This window comes from Rutidosis leptorrhynchoides, chromosome 5 (assembly GCF_046630445.1).
Source record: "Rutidosis leptorrhynchoides isolate AG116_Rl617_1_P2 chromosome 5, CSIRO_AGI_Rlap_v1, whole genome shotgun sequence".
Taxonomy (NCBI): domain Eukaryota; kingdom Viridiplantae; phylum Streptophyta; class Magnoliopsida; order Asterales; family Asteraceae; genus Rutidosis; species Rutidosis leptorrhynchoides.
Genome location: NC_092337.1, coordinates 453,686,091 through 453,709,649, shown reverse-complemented (window position 1 = coordinate 453,709,649; position 23,559 = coordinate 453,686,091). Strand labels below are relative to the sequence as shown.

At 34.6% G+C, this 23,559-nt stretch overlaps 1 pseudogene; it reads right to left on the bottom strand.

Moving 5' to 3' along the window:
- Window positions 1-14,945: 14,945 nt before the first annotated feature.
- LOC139848208 (ethylene receptor-like) lies at window positions 14,946-17,989 on the bottom strand (annotated as a pseudogene).
- Window positions 17,990-23,559: the final 5,570 nt, after the last annotated feature.

Genomic DNA, 23,559 nt, shown 5'->3' with positions numbered 1-23,559 from the left:
CGTGGGAGCTGGTGAAACCGCCAAAAGGTCAGAAGATTGTTGGATGCAAATGGATCTTCAAAAAGAAGGATGGAATTTCGGGTGTAGAAGATGAAAGGTTCAAAGCACGCCTTGTAGCAAAAGGCTTTACTCAGAGAGAGGGAGTTGACTTTAATGAAGTTTTCTCACCGGTCGTAAAGCATACATCTATTCGCGTGTTACTTACCATGGTTGCTTTACTTGATATGGAGCTGCAACAACTAGATGTCAAGACAGCATTCTTACATGGTGAGTTGGAGGAACGGATCTTTATGCACCAGCCAGAGGGATTTGTGGTCAAAGGAAAGGAAGATTATGCTTGTTTGCTGAAAAAGTAATTATATGGCTTGAAGCAATCACCTCGACAATGGTATAAGCGGTTTGACGTATTCATGACTAGTAAATGTTACTCGCGGAGTGATTATGATAGTTGTGTATATCACAAGAAGCTTCCAGATGGCTCGTACGTTTATTTGCTGTTATATGTGGATGATATGTTGATTGCTTCGAAAAACATGTCTGAGATCGATCAGTTAAAATCTCAACTCAAAAGTGAGTTTGAGATGAAAGATTTGGGTGCAGCTAAGAAGATATTGGGAATGGAGATTATCAGAGATAGACGTGAAGGAAAATTGTATTTGTCACAAAATAAATATATTGAGAAGGTTCTTCAGCGTTTTGGGATGGATAACTCCAAACCGGTTAGTACTCCACTTGCTGCACATTTCAAACTTTCATCGGCGTTATCACCAGAAACTGAGGAGGAGGTAGAGCATATGTCACATGTTCCATATGCTAGTGCTGTGGGTAGCATCATGTATGCTATGGTATGTACTAGACCGGATATTGCACAGGCGGTAAGCGTGGTGAGTAGATATATGGATTGTCCAGGGAAAGCTCATTGGAAAGCGGTGCAATGGATTCTACGGTACCTCAGAGGGACAACAGATATTGGCTTAGTATTTGATAGCGGTGGTAATACTAATGTTACCGGATACGTTGATTCAGACTATGCTGGTGATTTGGATCAGAGAAGGTCTCAGACGGGGTATGTTTTTACTCTCGAAAGATGTGCTATTAGTTGGAAAGCAACATTACAATCGACGGTTGCTTTGTCAACAACTGAAGCGGAATACATGGCTCTGACTGAGGGTGTGAAAGAAGCAAAGTGGCTGAGGGGTTTGGTTGGTGATCTGGGTTTGCAACAGGACGAAACTGTAGTGCATTGTGATAGCCAGAGTGCCATACATTTGACTAAAAACCAAGTGTATCATGAGAGAACCAAACACATTGATGTACGGTATCACTTTATTCGAGAAGTCATATCAAAAGGAGTTATAATTGTCAAGAAGATTTGCACGGCAGATAATCCGGCAGATATGTTGACTAAGCCCGTTACTACAAACAAGTTCGAACACTGTTTGGACTTGGTTGGCGTTCGAAGAAAGTGATGAGCCCGGGAGGGCTGACGGGAAGCGGAGATTGAGAAAAGATAGCAAAGGAATGGAATGTTCGTCAAGGTGGAGATTTGTTGGACTAATTTGACTCAATTCCAATTTGGATTATGAGTTAGGCCACCTAACACATCTAGATGGATCACATGGGTGGTTGTTGAAATATGCATTCAACACATGGGATTATTCAAGGTTGGCCATGAAATGTCTTGAATTCACACATGCATTCATATGGCTCATTTCAACTATAAAAGGAAATGCTTGGAACTTCATTGAAGCATCCCATTCTTCACATCTTAAATCCCATCTCAAGTTACATAATACTTGAAAGAGTCTATAACACTCTTGTGAGAAGTATTGTAGAAAATAGAGAGAGTATAGAATTGTTAAATAAAATTCTATACGAGTGAGTTACGAGGGAAGTGTAATAATCTAGTGAGTGGTCCAAATACTTTGTTAGTATTTTCGGAGCCTAGATTGAGTGATACATTGTAACCTCGGGTTTGCCATATTTGCTAGTAAAATCCATCTCTGCTTCCGCCCGTGGACTAGGCCTCACGCCGAACCACGTAAATCCTTGTGTCTTTATTTATTGCTTAATTGTTCTATTAATTTCTCGGGGTCTTGAAAGTGCGCTAAATCACAACAAGATTACTACTTTAAGTGTTGTGCTTTCTATTTTACATTTTATGGTAGTGTTCATTCTACTTGAATTTGAGTTATTTGGTTACATTATTGCCTATTGAGTTGTGTCTATCTAAATGTATTATTGATTTCGATTATACATATAAATAAATATATTACTAACACACATATACTAATAGAGTATTGTCGATATTTTGGAATAGTTAATGTGTAAAATCAATGATATAAGAAGATTAGTAATTAATCACAACGTAATTCATGATAAAAATTACTTAATTTAATGTGAAGAAAACACATTCAATGCTTTTAGGTGCTTACGTTTGTTATTTTTAAAATAATTGAAGGTTTTAGATGTTCATTAAATTATTCTTTTTGATACTTGAGTAGATAATTATATAATTTGAAAGTTAAATGTTAATATTCAATCATTGCACAAAAATTTTGAACTACTATATATTATTCGTGCTTATTTTAGTTGAAATATGAATATGAATATGAATATGAATATGAATATGAATATGAATATGAATACGAATTACTTTCCACGCATTATTGTTCATCTATAAACACTCCATCTTATGATATTTAGTTAACCTAATCATACAAATTAAGCTTACTGAATCATACAAATTAAACTTAGTATTTTTTTTTTAGTTTAAGAAACTTTTCATCTACATTTTAAGTTTCCACAAATGATAAGTTATAATGAAATAATTGATTTCGAACATAAACATATTGTAAGTAAACTCGTTTTTTACCTTCTATAAACACTCCATCATATATAAAAATTGAGTTCTAGGAAAGTAAATATGGTTCGTAAATGAGGAGAGTAATGCTTAATCTAAAAAAAAAAATTTGATTATTCTATAAATAATAGTAATGGTTTAATAATCAATAGCAACCCTTTATTTTCTACCGACAGTTTTATATACCGGAGACCCTTTGTTAACCATATATTAAAAATGCACTAGATGTTAATCAATTTGCATTAATGATAAATGAAGATTTATTACATTTTAACCCTTATATATAGAGCAATTGATGATCGACCAATTTTCTAACCTTACAAAAATCATCATTGAAAGAAACACAAATTCTAAAAAGTTACATACCATTCATTCGTACCCAATAAAACAGATATGTAATAGTCATCTTTGTTAAGCTATTATGTTGTGTATTTATGAGATGACTACTTAAGTGTTGTGCCTTCTATTTTACAGTTTATTGTAGTGTTGATTCTATTTGAATTTAAGTTCTTTGATTACATTATTGCTTATTGATTTATGTCTATGTAAATGTATTATTGATTTCGAATACAGATATTACTATACGTGTAGAATCAATGATATAAGAAGGTTGTTAACGTGTACAATTTTCTATATTTTAGAAATTGTTAACGTGTACAATCAATGATATAAGATTGTTAATGATACAATTCAAATTACTCCGTTAACCATTCATACCCAAGAAAACAAATTACTCCGTACTATTCAAATTACAAATACGTACCATTCATACCCAAGAAGCTATTATGGAGTTGTGTATCTATGATGCTAAAGGTAAGTATGTAACATGAGATGACTACTTTAAGGGTGTTATGCCTTCTATTTTACATTTTATGGTAGTGTTGATTCTACTTGAATTTGAGTTATTGGGTTACATTAATGCTAAGTTGTGTCTATCTAAATATATTATCGATAGGGCTGTAAATGAGTCTTGCTACTCGCGAGGTATTTGAGCTCGACTCGTTAAAAGATCGGTTCGAGCCGAGCCTAAACGAGCTCGAGCCCGATCTTGAACTTCATTTGAAGCTCGTTTAGTAAATGAGCTCGAGTTCGAGCTTCATATCTTGAGCTCAAACAAGCTCGCGAGCCTAACGTGCTTTTCATTTATATACATTAAATATTTATTTTTAAATAAATTAATAAATAGTTATATAATAATTAATTATATATTAATAATAGTTGAAAGAATAATAGTAAAAATTATTATATGTTGATAAAATTTACAAAAACAATAAATTTGAAATATAAAAAATTAAATAGATGAAGAAAAAAAAGATTATATAACTAAGGAGTCGAGCTCGAGCTTGTAAAATATAAAACGAGCCGAGCTCGTGCTTAAACTATTAGGCTCGAACCGAGCTGAGCTTGAGCTCGAGCTCTATGAAATTCAAACGAGTCGAGCTCGAGCCTAGCCGAGCTCGCGCTAGGCTCGGCTCGGCTCGTTTACAGCCTAGCATTTGATCCCTCAAAACCGACTTAAGCACGCAAACATAAGTCTAATCTCCTAACCATTTGATTTATGTTTGATCAATGTTTATCATCAATTAATCAATATTCTGTATTAAACAAATAACCAACATTCAATTGTTTTCATGATGATATAAACTTCTTGTTTGTAAACCACAATCATCATATTAATATATTACGATATAAATAAGTATAATATAAAAACAAACACAGTCAGAGATTATAATACCATAACATACAGAATGAATGCTCTCTCTCTCACCAAGACACCCAGTTATATTATATTCATTCACTAATAATAAATCTAAATATAACAAATTCATACGATCTTAGCCTCTACATCTCTTCTTCTACTTTTAATAAACTTCTTTCTACTCAATTGAGCTGGCTTGTTGGGTTGTTTAATTTTGTGCTGCTGGTCTACTGAGTAGAAATGTGACTTTTAGTAAACTTGTTTCCACTCATTTGAGCTTGTTTAACTCTGGGCTGCTGGGCTAGAATGGAAATGTGACTGGCCGGTGATTCACCACCTTCAGGAAATATAATACCAAGTATCGCGTGTCGTGATTTAGCGCGGGTTGCATGTTGTACAACACGGATGATTCGGATTGGAATTTGAGTGATTTCTTTGCTTCTGCAAAGACCAATGCACTTCTTCAAGTCTTTATCACTTTCTAGCTCAATCCATAATGGTCTAGTCAATCCCCGAAGTGAGTAGGTCACCCTGTAATCATTGTCGGAAACCAGATCATTAAACCTTTGAGAGATTTTCGTCTTCAGATCTTCAAATTCAACTGAGTCCGAGACGTAGATACGCACATCCTTGCAATCTTCTTCTTCTTCTTTCAATGTTGAGAAGTTGAAACTTTTTGCAGGATTGTCAATATCATCAACCCATAAGGGGTGATTACCAAGTTGTGTGCAACAACAAGGAAGCCTGAAACTTGGCAAACAACTCTTTAGTGTTAATAACACTGACTCCAACAAGACAGATATGTTGTTGTTGTTGTCTTTGTTTAATGATGAGAAGAACTCAAACGCATAATCACAATTAGTGTAAATATCCGTCAAGCATATGGCAACACAGCAGCACCTAAATTCAAAACTGGTGGATTCGTTTAGCTTCAACCACGTAATGATATTTCTGCAAAAATAAGTTCTGCGGTTTTTAAGCGCCTTCAGAGCGAGCCCCCTTGCCCCGTCTTGTATTTTAACACAAGCATCATAATCATAATAATACTCCTTAAAGGCAACATCAAAATAATCGTCCACTTTGATTGCACACTCCACACCCTCATTACGACGGTCGTGGGTCCAAACTTGACAAAGAGTTAGGCCATGAGATTCAGTCAGGATGGATAGTCCTTCTTGAATTTCAACGGTTGCCCCTTGAAGGGCACGCTTAATCTGTAATCAAAACAAGGCAAAAATATATATTAGCTGAATAATAATAAATTATTATTGTTAGTATTAATTTATTATATACATAAGAAGAAATGGATGGATTCGAAAGAAGAAAACAAATACCTGATGATCCTTGTCTTTTGGAAAAGGTTTTTCCAATTTTATAAGAGTGTCAACATCTATAACCAGTGACTGATGACCACCAAGTTGTGCCCCAGAAGATAAATTGAAATTTGGCAAACAACTCTTTAGTGTTACAAAAAGTGAATCCAAGAACACATATGGGTGGATGTTGTCATCTAATATGAATATCATCTCAAAAACATAATCAACATGTACAATGTTAATATTCTTCATGCATATGGCAAGTAAGCAGTAAGATTCAGCAGAAATGTCAGGGATCCATCCTTTTTGATTCCCTTTAACAAATTTTGTGGAGAAGTATGTTTCGTAAGTTTCAAGCGCCTTAAAAGTGAGTCCACCAAACCCATCCTCTATTTCAAAACAATCATCCATATAATCCTCAAATTCTTTAGTATAACAGATCTCAGATCTGCATAGTAAAATGGCATTCCCATTTGTAGTGTAACTGTGGGTCCAAACTTGACAAACAACTAGGCCATGCCGTTCTTTAAGGATTTTTTTTGCATTTCGAACTTCATCTAATGCATTTATAATGGCGTTCATGCCCCCCTTGTTGGCCTGCTATTAAAACAAAAAAAAGGAATATTGAGAAACACATTTTTGGGAAGGGGCAAGTAATTTTATTTTTATTTTTTTTAAACATTAAGATCACGTGAAAATATGAATATTCAAAAAAGACATTGTGTGATAAATGTTATTATTTTGATGAGAAAACGCTCGAAGAAATAACATTCATCGTAATGCATATTTAGTATCTTGTCACCAAACATGATAAGCAGATATTCCCTAAAGCTTGTAATTATATACGAGTATGAAACATGATGATTCAATGTAAAAGAGTAGGTGTCTAATCAAAATCTAAAATTCAAAGTCTTTAACAATAATATACAATAATAACAATAATTAATAATGTATATGTATATGTATATGTATATATCAGTATATGTATATGTATATGTATATGTGTATATGCATATATGCATATACACAAGGTTGCAAAATTCGCTATTCGGGGATTAATCGGTCGGAACTTTGGAATGATAAATCGGTAATTCGGGGTTAATCGGAGATTAATCGGATTGTACTATATACATTTAAATATTAAATTTTAAAAATTATATGTGCAACTATAGAAAAAAAACCATAAATATAAAGATAATTTTTAACATGATTGTCTAAAATGATTCATTTTGTTTCAAAACTATAAAATTATAGTTTAAATTCATGTTAAAACGTTAACCATTTATTACTTTGATTATCAAATTCGATTTTGATCCATCAATTGATTTTGACCGTTTAATTAAACGGATTTATAGAAATAGGAACGGATTGCTCCTAAAAGTGAATATAGAAATAATAATCGGGTTTTTTACAACACTGCATATACATGTATAATAACAATCAACAACAAGCTTCCTGCTTGTATTTATCAACTTTCCGTAGATTTTAACTTAATATGTATGTATACGTAATGTATTATGTATGTATAGTTTCTTGTCCCCAAACACATGATACGCACATATTCCGTAATTAAAGCTTGTAATTAAATATGAAACATGATGATTCAATGTAAAAGATAGGGAACTGTCTAATCAAAATCAAAGTCTTAACAATAATAACTATAATAAAATAATAATGTACTGTATTAATAATAAATAAGAATTTGATTTTGATGGATTTGAGAGAAGAAGAAAACACATACCAGTAACCGAGGATCCGGGTACATCCTATCTTTTTATTTTTTTGTTCTAATTGCCCCTACCTACCTTTTTCGATCCCTTGTACTCCGTATATTGTTTCTGCTACTGCTTCCGTTTTCTGCAACTGATACGGACCAATAAATTGTAAAGAAAAACGCTCTTTACAAACACGAATAAACGCACGTAACCAACAAGTAAATAACTTAAACGTAAGCAACAAGTAGATAATGATGGGCTACTTGGCTGTTTCCTCAAACCGACCTCTAACTATCTGATTTCTTTAGCCCAGTCGATCCACCTGGGTCTTTATCTATCTCTAGCCCACTTGTAGCTAGGCATGCGTCGGTTGTTCATGGGCCTGTTATTGGCCTAGTCCATTTTTTGTTACAGCTGATGGATGTCACTCAGTTTCTACTGGTAATGGGCCTATTATTAACCCAGAATCATTTTCCGTTGATGGGCCTGATATTGGGCCAGGAGCTTCTACGAGTCCTCTAGCAAATGTGGGTTGGTTGTCTCCGATGATAAGGGTGCGGGGTTGGATGCAAGTATGAAGAGATTGTCAATTTCTCGAAGTCAGAAGTTCTTTCTTGTCATACCAAAGAAAAATTTATCCTGGTTCAATTTGTTTAGAATCATTTTAACAACTACCTAATTGTCACAAATTTTGCTCACTTCAACTCCTGCTACTCTGCATAACTGACTGACCCACAACTATTCTAATTCAAAATTTTAATTGTTTTTTTTTCCTTTACGCTTAGAACTGTATAATTGTAAGAGCTGGTGATCGGTAAGTGCATATATAAACGATACAGACACCAACCATTGTTATCGGTAAGCGTGTAGGCAGACTATCTCGGCCACAATTATCTTATACATTTGCTCGTAGAATGAGAACGCTCAAACATACCCTAAGACTATTTTGTTGGAGATATGGAGAACTTTAAAAAATTAGAGGGAAGATTCCAGGAAACTCACACGAAGCTTCCTAGGAAACTCACATGTAGCTTCAAGTTGTTAGGAAACTCACATGTAGCTTTCACGAAGTTGTGAGGAAATTCACATGTAGCTTCCACGAAGCTGTCAGGAAACTCACATGTAACCTCAAGGAATTGTTTTTAGCTTACTCCTTAAATCATTCTATAAATAGACCCTCTTGTAACTCATTGTAAACACACCACAAATATTCAGTAAATACATTCTCTAGTTGGTCCGTGGACTAAAGCAATCACAACGATTGCATATAACCACGTTATCTCTTGTGTCGATTTACATTTCTTGCATTTATAATCTTTCGTTCATTAAGTGGGTTAGTAATCTTGTAGAATTACTATCGGTGAGTGATCTTGTTGAATCACTTGCGTTGTTTTGGGTCCTAATATCTTTACAACTGGTATCAGGGCACAAGGTTTCGCTAAGGGAACGATGGCGGAAGACGAGAAGTTTAGAATCGACCGATTCGATGGGAGAGACTTTGGCTTTTGGAAGATGCAAATTGAAGATTACTTGTATCAAAAGAAGCTACACCAACCCTTGTTAGAGACCAAGCCTGAAAGCATGAACGATGTCGATTGGACGCTTTTGGATAGTCAAGCTTTGGGTGCGATTCGTCTTTCACTTGCTAAGAACGTAGCATACAATGTTGTGAATGAGAAGACGACGTTTGCTTGCTTGAAAGCACTCTCTAACATGTATGAGAAACCTACCGCTTCTAATAAGGTTTTTCTCATGCGACAATTGTTCAATACGAAGATGAAGGAAGGTACGAGTGCAACGGATCATATCAATGAGTTCAACAACATCATATCGAGGTTAGCATCGGTAGATATTAAGTTTGATGATGAACTAAAAGCACTAATCTTGCTTTCATCATTACCGGAAAGTTGGTCGGGTACGGTTACCGCGGTTAGTAGCTCTACGGGAACTACTAAGCTAGCGTTTGAAGCAATAAGGGATTTGATTCTTGGTGAAGATACTCGTAGGAGAAACTCGGGGGAATCGATATCCGGTTCTTTGTTAAGTACCGACAACCGTGCTAGGAAATTTGATCGCGGTGAGAAGAAGGGTAGAAAGAAGTCTAAGAAGAGGTATCCATCGAATGATAGAAGTGAAGCTGTTTGTTGGGGTTGCAATCAAAAAGAACACTTTCAAAGGAATTGTAAAAATGGTCCGGCGAAAGGTGTGAACTTGACCGAGGAAGAAAGTGATGATGCACTTTTATGTAGTGTTGAAAATTCTATGGAGTCTTGGATTTTGGATTCGGGAGCTTCGTTTCATGCTACTCATGTCAAAAGCATGATGAAGAATTTCCGTTCATATCAAAGCAAGGTGAGATTGGTGGACGACAAACAACTCAATATAGAGGGCATTGAAGATGTTGTATTGAAGACTACTCTTGGCTCTAATTGGACCTTGAAAAACGTAAGGTACATTCCTAAATTAAAAAGGAAACTTATTTCGGTTGGTCAATTAGATGATGAAGGTAACGCGGTTACTTTTGAAAACCGCCAATGGAAGGTGGTTAAGGGTAGTTGTGTCGTGGCTCATAGACTTAAAAGGGGAACTCTTTATATGGATGAAGTGTTTGATGAAGACACGGTGGTTGCTACGGTTAATGTTGAGTCTGAATCAACTCTATGGCACCGAAGACTCGGGCATATGAGTGAGAAGGGTATGAAGATGCTTGTTTCGAGTGGGAGAATTTCAGATTTGAAAAAGGTAGAACTTGGGTTTTGCGAACCATGTGTATATGGGAAGCAAAAGAAGGTGACTTTTGGGAAATCGGGAAATGCTCCTAAGTTGGAGAAATTGGAGCTTGTTCATACGGATGTGTTTGGTCCAACCAATGTAGAATCACATGGAGGTTCTCGCTATTATGTCACCTTCATTGACGACTCCACTCGAAAGGTATGGGTTTATTTTCTTAAAGCTAAATCTGATGTATTTAATACATTTGTGAAGTGGAAAGCTATGGTAGAAAATGAGACTAATTTGAAAGTCAAGTGCTTGAAGTCGGATAATGGAGGGGAATATGGTAGTCTTGAGTTTAAAGACCATTGTGCAAAGCTCGGTATTAGAATGTTGAAAACGGTACCGAAGACACCGCAATACAATGGGGTCGCCGAACGTATGAATCGTACGTTAAATGAAAGGGCTAAGAGTATGAGACTACATGCCGGTTTGCCTAAGATGTTTTGGGCAGATGCGGTTAATACGGCGGCTTATTTGATTAACTGGGGACCCTCAACACCGTTGGGTTTCCGAATTCCCGAGGAAGAATGGCAAGGTAAGAAGGTGAGTTATAATCACCTTAGGATCTTTGGGTGTAATGCTTATGTGAAGACCAAAGATGCGGATAGAGACAAGCTTGAAGCTAAGTCAAAGAAGTGTATTTTCATAGGTTACGGGTCGGATGAAATGGGTTATCGTTGTTGGGATAACGAGGCTAGAAAAGTGATTCGTTCTCGTGATGTTACCTTTGATGAAGATTCGGTTTATGGCAAACTGGAAACGGGGAGTCCTAAACCGGGTCATGTTACTTTTGACGATGTTTCTATTGATGATCTTGCAGGTTCTAGTGGGAGTACGGGTAACAATGAATTGCCAATTAACGGTGAGGCGTCAAAAAATGCTAATGATGGAAATGATTCGGAAAGCGGTGATGATTCCGAACATTGTGCGAGTTCTAGTAATGAGGAGGACACAAATGAAACCGGTCCAACCATTTCGATTGCTCCTACACTAAGACGCTCGACTAGAGTGCCCAAACCTAATCCTAGGTATTCTCCATCAGCAAACTACTTGCTCTATACCGAGAATGGTGAACCCGAAAGTTACTTTGAGGCAAGGAAGACAAAAGAATCCATACAATGGGAGCTTGCCATGAAAGAAGAGATGTGGTCACTTGAGAAGAATAAAACGTGGTCACTAGTGAAGTTACCTCATGATAAAAGGGCGTTGCGAAGTAAATGGGTGTATCGAATCAAGAATGAGTTGGATGGCAAGAAAAGGTACAAGGTTCGTTTGGTGGTTAAAGGCTTTCAACAAAAGAAAGGAGTTGACTACCAAGAGAAATTTTCACCGGTGGTGAAGATGACTACTATTCGTTTGGTACTTTCTATGGTTGCATCTGAGGACTTACATCTAGAGCAACTAGATGTGAAAACCGCATTCTTACATGGTAACCTTAATGAAGAGATCTATATGAGGCAACCCGAGGACTTTGAGGTAAAGGGTAAAGAGAAGTGGGTTTGTAAGCTAAAGAAAAGTTTGTATAGATTGAAGCAAGCACCTCGGCAATGGTACTTGAAGTTTGACGAGTTTATGAAGAAGATTGGTTTCTTAAGATGTGAAGCGGATCACTGTTGCTACTTGAAGAATTTCAAGTCTTCTTACATAATCTTATTGTTGTATGTTGATGACATGTTACTTGCAGGTTCCAACATGTCCGAAATCAACAAGTTGAAAGGATTACTTTCCCATGAGTTCGAGATGAAAGATCTTGGTAGTGCTAGGCAAATACTTGGCATGAGTATTGTGCGTGATCGTGTGAAGGGTACTCTATACTTGTCTCAATCCAAATATATTGAGAAAGTTGTAGAGAGGTTTAACATGGAAAATTCAAAGGCTCGTTCTATGCCTTTGGGTAGCACGATAAAGCTATCGCAAAGTCAATCACCTAAAACGGAAGAAGACAAAATGGAGATGGAAAAGGTTCCATATGCATCGGCCGTGGGTAGTATTATGTATGCCATGGTTTGTACAAGACCCGATATTGCTCAAGCAGTGGGAGTTGTAAGTCGTTATATGTCTAATCCGGGGAAAGAGCATTGGGAAGCGGTCAAATGGTTGCTTCGTTATTTGAAAGGTACTTCTAATATGGGATTGTGTTTCTCCAAAAACAATCTCATACTTAGGGGTTATGCGGATGCTGATTTGGGTGGATGTGATGATTCGGGGAAAAGCACTACTGGTTATGTTTTCACAATAGGGAAGACGGCGGTTAGTTGGATGTCTCGACTACAAAAGAGTGTTGCTTTATCAACCACCGAAGCCGAATATATGGCTATTGCAGAAGCTTCTAAAGAGCTTGTTTGGTTGAAAAACTTCTTAGGTGAGTTGGGTAAAAGACAAGACTATTGCATCTTGAATTGTGATAATCAAAGTGCGGTTCATCTTGGGAAGAATCCGGTGTTTCATAGTCGTACAAAACACATCAAGATAAGGTATCATTTTATTCGACAACATATAAATGATGGTACTTTATTATTGGAGAAAATCCTTGGTACGAAGAATCCTGCTGATATGTTTACTAAGGTTGTTACGACAGAGAAATTGAGGTTTTGCATTACCTCAATTGGTCTTCTAATGAATTGATGAGAGAAGACCCCAACTAGAGAATTAGAGAGTTAATGTTTCAATTCTAACAAGTAGTGTTGAAGACCTTGTATCGAAAGTCTGCTCATCCGAAGTATGTGTTGAGTGTGCGTGTCCCAAATGGAGTTTGGCGGTATAATGGTGGTTTAATGTTCTTGGTTAGATCGTTGATATTTTGGGTTGACGAAGGTTGGGTTTGTTCAAAGTCTCCAAGTGGGAGATTGTTGGAGATATGGAGAACTTTAAAAAATTAGAGGGAAGATTCCAGGAAACTCACACGAAGCTTCCTAGGAAACTCACATGTAGCTTCTACGAAGTTGTTAGGAAACTCACATGTAGCTTTCACGAAGTTGTGAGGAAATTCACATGTGGCTTCAAGGAATCTTCCTAGGAAACTCACATGTAGCTTCCACGAAGCTGTCAGGAAACTCACATGTAGCCTCAAAGAATTGTTTTTAGCTTACTCCTTAAATCATTCTATAAATAGACCCTCTTGTAACTCACTGTAAACACACCACAAATATTCAGTAAATACATTCTCTAGTTAGTCCGTGGAATAAAGCAATCACAACGATTGCATATAACCACGTTATCTCTTGTGTCGATTTACATTTCTTACATTTATAATCTTTCGTTCATTAAGTGGGTTAGTAATCTTGTAGAATTACTATCGGTGAGTGATCTTGTTGAATCACTTGCGTTGTTTTGGGTCCTAATATCCTTACATATTTGTAGTGGTTGAGGGCGTGAGTTAGTGGTGTGGGTTGCTTTTTGCACTTTTTTGATGATTAGGATGTGTAAGTTTTTGGTGTGGAGTATTGGTGGTGTTGATTTTTGGTGTGGATTAGGAGTATTTTGATTATGTGTTAAAATATAATTGGGTAAGCATTAAAAAGAAATTAATAAAAATTAAAAAGAATAAAAACAACACCGTTGCTTGATCCGTTGCTTGGCAACGCACAACTCAAATTTTAGCCCATCTCACGCATCGATACGAAACAAACTTGCGTTGGTTGCTTGCCACATAGGCTGCAACGGCGTGACCATACAACATATACAATCGGTCTAATGTAATATGGATGATACAATACTAGTTAATAATTTGAAGTTAAAGTTGTTATGTCAATTAGAATGCATCACAAATTTTCATCTTTAATCTTAACTACTTGAGTTGATACGAACAACTTTCACATACACAGTCAACTTTTAAGATTCTATAAACAGGATGTTGGGGAAAAAAGCTAATACTCGTAGCAAACAAGCATGAATAAAGCCTCAAACCCAAGATGACTTTAAATAGCCGGGGTGAGTAAATTATTAATTAATACAATTATATTTATATGCAACAAACCAGGTACCAATCACTATGTTAAAACTCGTTTTAAACACTTGCATTGTGGCAACAACACACAATATGTACTAAAGAAGTTGCGATATGTACAACTACAACCCCAAATATCATCCATTTTGGTGTGAAAAGTTCTCAAGGTTATTATGATTCAAGTAAGAGAATTCTGTTAAATTCTAAAAGCTCAAATAAAGCAACTCTCATCTTCTCCACGGAAACAGGTTTGAGTACAACTCCATCAATTCCGACTCTTAATAAAGATTCCTTAGCTGCCTTACTTATCGGTGTTGCCTGTAAGAGCTACTATAAGTGGTTTTTCATTGCGTTTTGGGAACTTATCATGAACAAGTCTTGCAATGTTGTAAGTACTATCTAAACTAGAAGTCCCTTGGTAGCTATTCTACTAACCCTGCATTATTATATTGATTGTTACAGTTCAAAGTCAACTATGCTTTGGTATTCAAGTTTAGCCCGGCCCATATTGCTATCTATAGTCAAAATTAAAGGGTGGGTCTTACTCGTTATCATCGATGACTAAAACTTAACTTTGAGTCCTGGAAAACTTGTCTGGCCAAGTTTAGGTGGAAGTCTCATATGCGGGAGCCGTGAATCATTTAAACGTGCAGGAAAGCCTAGTTTTACATAAAAAAAATTGCAGTAGATCCCTTGCCAATACCTTCACTTTCAACCCATATATTACCTTCCATAAGATTTACAAATCTGCATCAACACAAGACAAGGGGTTATAACCAGCAACTATGAAGTTCCGGAATTATAACCAAACAAAATTTTGATGAACATAACCAAAAAAGGTAACACAGTCACCTTTTACAAATGGCAAGTCCAAGTCCACTGCCACCTGGACTCTTAGATTGACTTTTTGCAAATTTAGTGAACAGATCTTGTTGACTGATCCCAATCCCCGTATTTTACCTACATTAGATGAAAACAAACAAACCTGAACACGCATATAGAAACTACTATCACCAGGGATTGGGAAAAACTCGGGAGATCGTGGGTCCCTCAAAGAATCTGGTTTTGCTAATATGGCAGAAATCGAGATGCTGCCATCTTTAGAAAATTTAACAGCATTTCCAACAATATTTATAATTATTTGCATAAGTCTCTTTTCATCACCAACAGCATTTTCAGGCAAATCTGAAGCAAGGCTTAGTGTAACATACAATCGTTTGACTGATGCAACAGGCCTTATCAAATTTAAAACCTGTAGAGAAAAACAAAAAAAAAAACCCATCAGCAAGGAACTATGTAAAAGAGGTTTACATTTGTGCATTTCAATGGAGATTGTGTTATTAAACTGATAAGTAGAGACGGTTTGTGTAATGGGGAAAAAGTCTCAAAGTTTTGTAGCAGCTGGCATGAAATTGGTTGTCCAAATTTGATCATTTGACTGCACTAATAATCTAATCAGATGCAGTATATGTTTATTAGAACATTAAAAATAAAGTTTTACTCCCTCCATCCCATACCTATTGTATGATACTTTGTTTTTGGATGTCCCAAATTAACTGTCTACTTTCATAATAAGGTAAAGTTCTTTTATGCCTTTAAAATATGCATGTCAGACAAAAATGTAGGCAAATGGTAAAACTGGAATGTAAACAAAAGGTACAGTGTAATAGTGGTCTTAATATGCGTTTTTTTAGAGACAATAGAATTGGGACGGAGGGGATATGACTTTTGTCTCAATAATCATGAAATTCATTACAAAATGCAAATTCAAACATACCTAAGGGTGTGTTTATTTACCATTTAATGGAATTGTTCAGCACTGAATGCTTTAGCATTCAACACATTTGTTTATGTAATATCCTCTTTAAATTATATCAAGAACACTTATTAAACAACTATATTATAGTTTATATTCATATTCATATAAAGGTTAATAAGGTAATTAACATCATCATTAACATTGCTCATTCAAAATGATTATCAAACGGTTTATTGTCATTCAGAACCAAACTCATTCAAAACCTTTGAATCATTCAGATTCTGAACCATTTAGACCATTCAAGTTTTTTATCAAACGCACACTAAGAATGACTATACATGAAACCAAGAACAAAATATAATTCACATACCTCCTTGAAAAGAGCATGAAGGTTAAAAGTTACTATATCAAGTTCAAGGCTACCATCTTCCAACTTTGAAAGATCTAATATATCATTAATTAAAGTGGCAAGCAAATTACTACTCTTGAGAATCGTTTCAACCATGAGGCGTTGTTCTGGTGTCAAATCCGTTTCTTGTAATAATGACGAAAGAGCAATGATTGCATGCATAGGAGTTCGCATTTCATGGTTCATAACCGCAAGGAAATCGTTACGCGCACGAACAGCAGTTTCAGCTTCTCTTCTTGCAAGATCAAGTGCCACATTTTGCTCATTAAGCAAATCTCGGGCCCTCATTGACTCTTCTAAAATGGCAGCATGTGAAAGAGCAACAGCGACCTAAAGAACGAGAACATAAAACCATAAATCACCTCATTAATGTGTCCACATAAGATTAATCTATGGCAAGATGGGTGGGTCATGATGGATTGATAATGGGTCAAACAATCATTAATTGATATTGGTGATGCAGGAGAAGTCAAGGTGGGTTGACCCACAAACACCTTTGTCCTTAATTAAAAAATTTGTTCATGTATGATGAATTTACTATCATAACAACAAAAGAATAATATTACAATGATAATGATTAAAAATGATGAATGAGCATGCATGCATGTACCTGATCAGCAACAACCTCAACAAGCTCCAACTCATGAACATGACATTGCCTTGCACTATCCGAAGGAAGCATTAAAACCATTAATGCATAACGTTTTGTTGTAAGTTCAGGCCAATCATAGATTTGAAAATTGTTTAGATTTAAAAGTGGGACCCTCACAGCAACAACCTCACCAAGCATATATTTACCAGAAGCTGGACGTAATTTAGCAACAGGACTATTAGGAGATATCTTAACTGCTCGATTAGTGCTAAGAACAGGATTAAGAGACTGAATAGGAACCGTAAAGCCAACTGGATTTTGATGGCGAAGAGTATAAGAAAGCTGAAGATCTAAACCACTACGTGTTGGCATCCAAAGAGCACACTCTTCTAACCCTAATGTTCTGCCCAGTTCTACAAGTGTAGTCTTTAAAATAGTATGTCTGTTAAGGGTGGTGCTGATTTCATGAGTTTGCATCCTAACATGTCGACCCGTTTCTTCTTGGGTACGAATAAGACCCATTTCACGATCAAGCTCTGCAGCCTTATTTTTCAAGAACAATTCTCGAGTTTTCACGCTAAGTAAATCAGGTATTTTGTGTACTAACATAAGTGCAGTTGCACATGAAACTGCTGCAGTCAAAACTTTAGCAGTGGTCATAACAATAGCTACGGTTCTTGTATTTACATTGAATGTCTATAAGTTAATTAAATGTGTCATTCCACAAAGTACAATGAAAGCACCAAACTGAACAAGCACCCATTTATAGGGAAAAACTGCTGATTTTTTAACAAAGTATATCAACTCCAACGGAATCGAGAAATACGCAAGAGCAATAAAAAAATCGGATATGTACTGATATTTCATCAATAGGTCATCCGGTGGCCATATTGGCTCTAAACAACACGGTTCCATGTCAGTTGACTAGTCAACTAATTACAACATCTGCAAGGAAATCAAACATTTTAAGTTTACCATTAAATTAACTACAAATAGCACACTTCATCATATCATCATCATTATCATCATAAACAATAAATCATACACATAATGATTTTGAGAATACAAGAAAATACAAAAAATATCCACCCATGCCTATACCTGCATACTGTAATAATTATTATATTTCACTAAGAAGGACTTCCATTTCAATTGTAATTCAATTCAATTAGAGTCAACAATTAGGGCACCACATCAATCAGAAACTCAATTATAAATACAAGTTGGATGAAATGATACATATAATTATTTTCAGTACATCTGAATTAGATACTTATGCAGTTATACATTCAAATGCAAACTACTTTGAGCTCTAATTAGATGCATCCTAACTACAGCACGCAGTATGATCTATAAAGTTCAATGCAAATAAAAAAAAAACTAAACAGCAAACAATCAACAAATATATATACTAAACCCTAATTATATTCAATAGAGCAAGAAGAGAAGCGTTATACCTTGAGAAGTAAGGTTTGTTAATCAATCATGAATCGTCAATTTGAGGTGAAAACATGAAATTAGTTAAATGAAGAAAGACGACTTTAGAAGCCGACAATTGAAATGAATATACATGGAGAAACAGAGGTAATAGAGAAAGTAGAGAACCCTGTAACTAGTACAGATTGTGTCAATCTGCTACTTTTTTTATGTGCAGATTGAGTCAATCTGCGTGCAGATTGAGTCAATCTGCGTGCAGATTGAGTCAATCTGCGCTTTTTTTTTGCAGTTTTTTTTTGATCGACTTTTTTTTCTGTGCAGATTGACATTTTTTGTGTGCAGATTGAGTCAATTTGCAATTGAGTCAATTTGCATTTTTTTTTGCAGTTTTTTTTTTTTTTTACAGATCGACTTTTTTTCCTGTGCAGATTGACATTTTTTTTTTGTGCAGACAGATTGACTTTTTTTTGCAATTTTTTTTTTTTTGCAGATTGACTTTTTTTTTTCTGTGCAGATTGACTGTTTTTTTTTTTTTGTGCAGATTGACTTTTTTTCCATAGATTAAATCAATCTCCACATAGATTGAAGTTCAATCTATGAGTTCTATGGGTTCTCTACATATATATATATATATATATATATATATATATATATATATATATATATATATATATATATATATATATATATATATATATATATGCATAGAGAGAAACTATCTAATCAAAAAAAAGAGAAATAAAGTGAAGAGATTGGTGGAATTTTTAACTGCCAAGTGCCAAGAAGCCTAAGATCATTCGTAACGGTAGTGTGGGTTTGTGGCTGAGTTAGGCCACTTCCTATCGTAACTAAACTATTCATCCTCTTAACCTTCCATATCAGCGTCACATCAACACCAAAATCCTATAACTAACTCATAAAATCATATAACTAAACACTGCCTATCATGGCTAAAATATATTTCTCTTAACTGCCACATCATTAAATAATTTTCTTTTATATAATTTTCTTTTATATTTATTTTAACTAAAACAAAATAATTATTTTTTTTAAACAACACATATTTATAAACACAAATATGGTTACTTTTTAAAAAAAAAAAAAAATTTTAAAAAATTAAAGATCTACCATACCAAATCTTAAGTACTCGTTGCTTATTTACAAGTGACAAAATTAATTTGCAAAAAAAAGGACCAAAAAGGAGAAGCTTGCAAATGTGAAGGACCAAAATATTACAAAAATGAAATTATTTATCTTCTTCACCTACTTGCTGTACTACTATCAATAAACCATCACCACGGAGTAAAAAATAAAGATGTTGAATGGGGTATTTGGTTACAAAAAGGTACTAGTAGACCCCACTAATGCCTATAATGAATCAAGAGTCATTTGTTAAATCCATGGTGAAATCCCTATAACTAATGCCTATAATGAATTGGTGCCTATGGCATTATGTGGGTAATGAACGGGTGGTGACGGGTGGCTACGGATAATGCTCCCATAGGGAGTGGTCTTAGTGGAAAGTTGATATGATATTTTATTTTTATTTTTTCTGATTTTTTTTTTATGTTGTAATCAAAAATTAAAATTAAATAAAACAAAAATTTAATATGCTTCAAATTGAAAAAAAAAAAAATACATAATTATAAATCCTAAAATGAAAAAAATACATTAATTTAAATCCTAAAATGAAAAAAAATACATTTAATTTAAATCCTAAAAAATAAAGTGATACATAATTTAAATCCTAACAAACTAATCCTCATCGGGCTGCCGGATGGTTCCGTCAATGTTCAAGTCCTCTTTTAACTGACGACTGAAATGTTTCGTTCATATTGATTATAAACGTTTCATATTAATTGGTTTCATCGCGAGGTTTTGACCTCTATATGAGACGTTTTTCAAAGCATGCATTCGTTTTAAAAATAAACCATAACCTTTATTTTATCGACAAAGGTTTAAAAGACATAGTATAGATTATCAATCAATGATAACCTACAAATACACTGTTTCACACGACCATTACATAAAGATTAACAATAATATGTTACAACACAGTTTTCCGAATGCAGTTTTTAAACATTATCATACAAGCATGCTAACTCCAAATCTTGTTTTTAAATAGCATGCAACAGCGGAAGTCTTTCAATAATCACCTAAGAATAAACATGCTTAAAATGTCAACAAAAATGTTGGTGAGTTATAGGTTTAACCTATATCGTAAATCGTAATAATAGATCACAAGATTTCATTTTTCATAAACATCATACAAGCATTTCGCAATCTGCAAAAAAATCATTCATATGGTGAACACCTGGTAACCGAACTAACAAGATGCATATAGAATATCCCCCGCATACAGGCATTTCGCAATCTGCATGCTATATACCGGCCGTCGCAATCAGTATATATCAATCGAAATACTAAAGCATTCGTAACCCGAATGGGACGTGTCAAGGTCCATAGATCCATCTTTAGGATTCGCGTCAATTAGGGGTCATTTCCCTAATTCTTAGGCTACCAAGCTAACAAGGGGCGATATTCGGTATTCGTAATCCAACTATAGAATATAGTTTCAAGTACTTGTGTCTATTTTGTAAAACATTTACAAAGCTGCATGTATTCTCATCCCAAAAAATATTAGATAGTAAAAATGGGACTGTAACTCACTTTCACAGATTTTCAATTCGTTGAAAATCAGACTTGGCCACGGATCGATTCACGAACCTATAACAAATATATACATATATCAAAGTATGATAGAAATACATTCACATCATATTTTTATTTACGTGTTGATGATTTAAGTTGTCAAGTTAGCAGTCCAACGTTAGTAGTCCAATGTTAGTAATCCAATGTTAGTAGTCCAATGTTAGTAGTCCATATATATAGTCCAAAATATCACCCTGAAATAATCAAGACGTATTGTATACGTATTGTACAAGACTCAATCATGACCCATGGTACAACTATTGTCTTAGAATTAATCTAGACATATTGTGTACATGGTGTCTTTCGATTTATCCGACGTATTGTATAACTATTGTCTTTACTAATCAAGATTACATGATATTGTCTCGGATTTAACCAAGACTAGTATTTTACAAGGAAATAGTCATGACATGTTTAAATACATGTATAATACAGGAAAAGTTAGCTAGGATATGGTTAGTATAGATTTTGTAAAAACAATCCCGTAGTCATTTTAGCCATTTTTAACCAATATTGTTTTGCCCATATCTTCTTCGTTACAAATCGATTTTGAGTGAATCAAATTGCTATGGTTTCGTAATGAACTCTATTTTCTAAAACTAAACTGAAAAAGTTGTGGTTTATAGTCAGAGTTACAAGTTATAAGTCTATTTATAAAGAGTAGTCATATATGCCGAAAAAAACGACACCTTGATGACCATTTTGAAAAACATACTTCTACTTTGAGTTTAACCACCATTTTTAGATATATTAACATGTTCATATGAAATATCATTTTCCCAGAGAATCATCTTTAAATTCAAAGTTTAAGATAGTTTTTAATTATCCAACCCGAAATAGCCTCCGATTTTACTACGACGGCGTATGTCCAGTTTTACGGTGTTCTTCGTGTTTTCCAGTTTTAAATCCTTATGTTAGAATATCATATAGATATAGTTCATGTGTGAAGTTGTTTTTAAAGTGAAGTTAGAAGGATTTAGTTTGTTTGCGAACAAGTTTAGAATTAACTAAACTATGTTCTAGTGATTACAAGTTATATTCTTCGAATAATATAATTATATAAGTAAGAATCGAGCAAGGCTATGAACATCATTACTACCTCAAGTTTAGTAGGTAAACCTACTGTAAATGACAAGAATTAATCTTGAGCTTCAAAGGATCTTTGATGGCTTGGAAGTTCTTGAAGTAGAATCATGGAATGAAAACAAGTTCAAGTAAGATTATTACTTGATTAAAGATAGTTATATTTATAGAAATCGAATCAAAGCTTGAATATGAATATTACCTTGATTTAGAATGATAACCTACTGTAAATAACAAGAGTTTCTTGATCTTAGACGATTACTTGGAATGGACTTAGAAAGATTGAAAGTAATCTTGCAAACTTGAAAGGATTTTCGAAGTGTTCTTGAAGTATTCTTCCTATGATGATTATAGCTTGATTCTTGAAGTAGTTTTTGATGAAGATGATGATTAGTTTACTGGAAATTTCGTTCTTGAGGGTGTGTGTGTTTTGAGAGAGAATTAGAAAGAAAATGGAAATGAAATGAAGTGAATGGTGAGTGGTGAGTGAGGTTAAAAGGAGTTCTTGTTTTGTTTTCTTGCTCATAAGTCATGCTAGTTGTCTAATGGTTGGTTCCACATGTTTTATGACTAATTGAGGGCTGCTAAGAGCTGATCATTTGATTGTATATACCAATAGTATATACATCTAGAAGCTGGGTATTATACGGGTGAAAATACCGTATGAATATGAGTAGAATTATTGATGAAAACGAATGTGAATTCGATTATAACTATCTTTGTTAAGTATAAGTATTTTGATATATGTCTTTAAGTCTTTCAAATGTGTATTAATACTTCTTAATACATTACATATATATACATTTTAATTAAGTCGTTATTTCGTCGTTAATCGTTACATGTATATATTGTTTCGAAACCCTTAAGTTAGTATTCTCATTTTATGTATATAGTTCATTGTTAATACGCTTAATGATATACTTAATTATCATTTTATCATGTTAAACATAATTGATAAGGCTAAAAAGGAACATATATTTCATAGCAATATCCCTCCTAAATAATAGGTTTTCATATGTAATTGTATTATATTTTCATTGTAATTGTTTAAATAAATAAGTGCGAAGACAAAAGGCGAAAACGAAGATTTGAAGACACAAACGTCCAAAAAGCTCAAATGTTCAAGATACAATTCAAAAGGTTCAATTTATTGATGAAAAACGTCTAAAAAAGATAAGAGTACAAGTTACAAAACGCAAAGTACAAGATATTAAATTGTACGCAAGGACGTTCGAAAATCCGGAACCGGGACC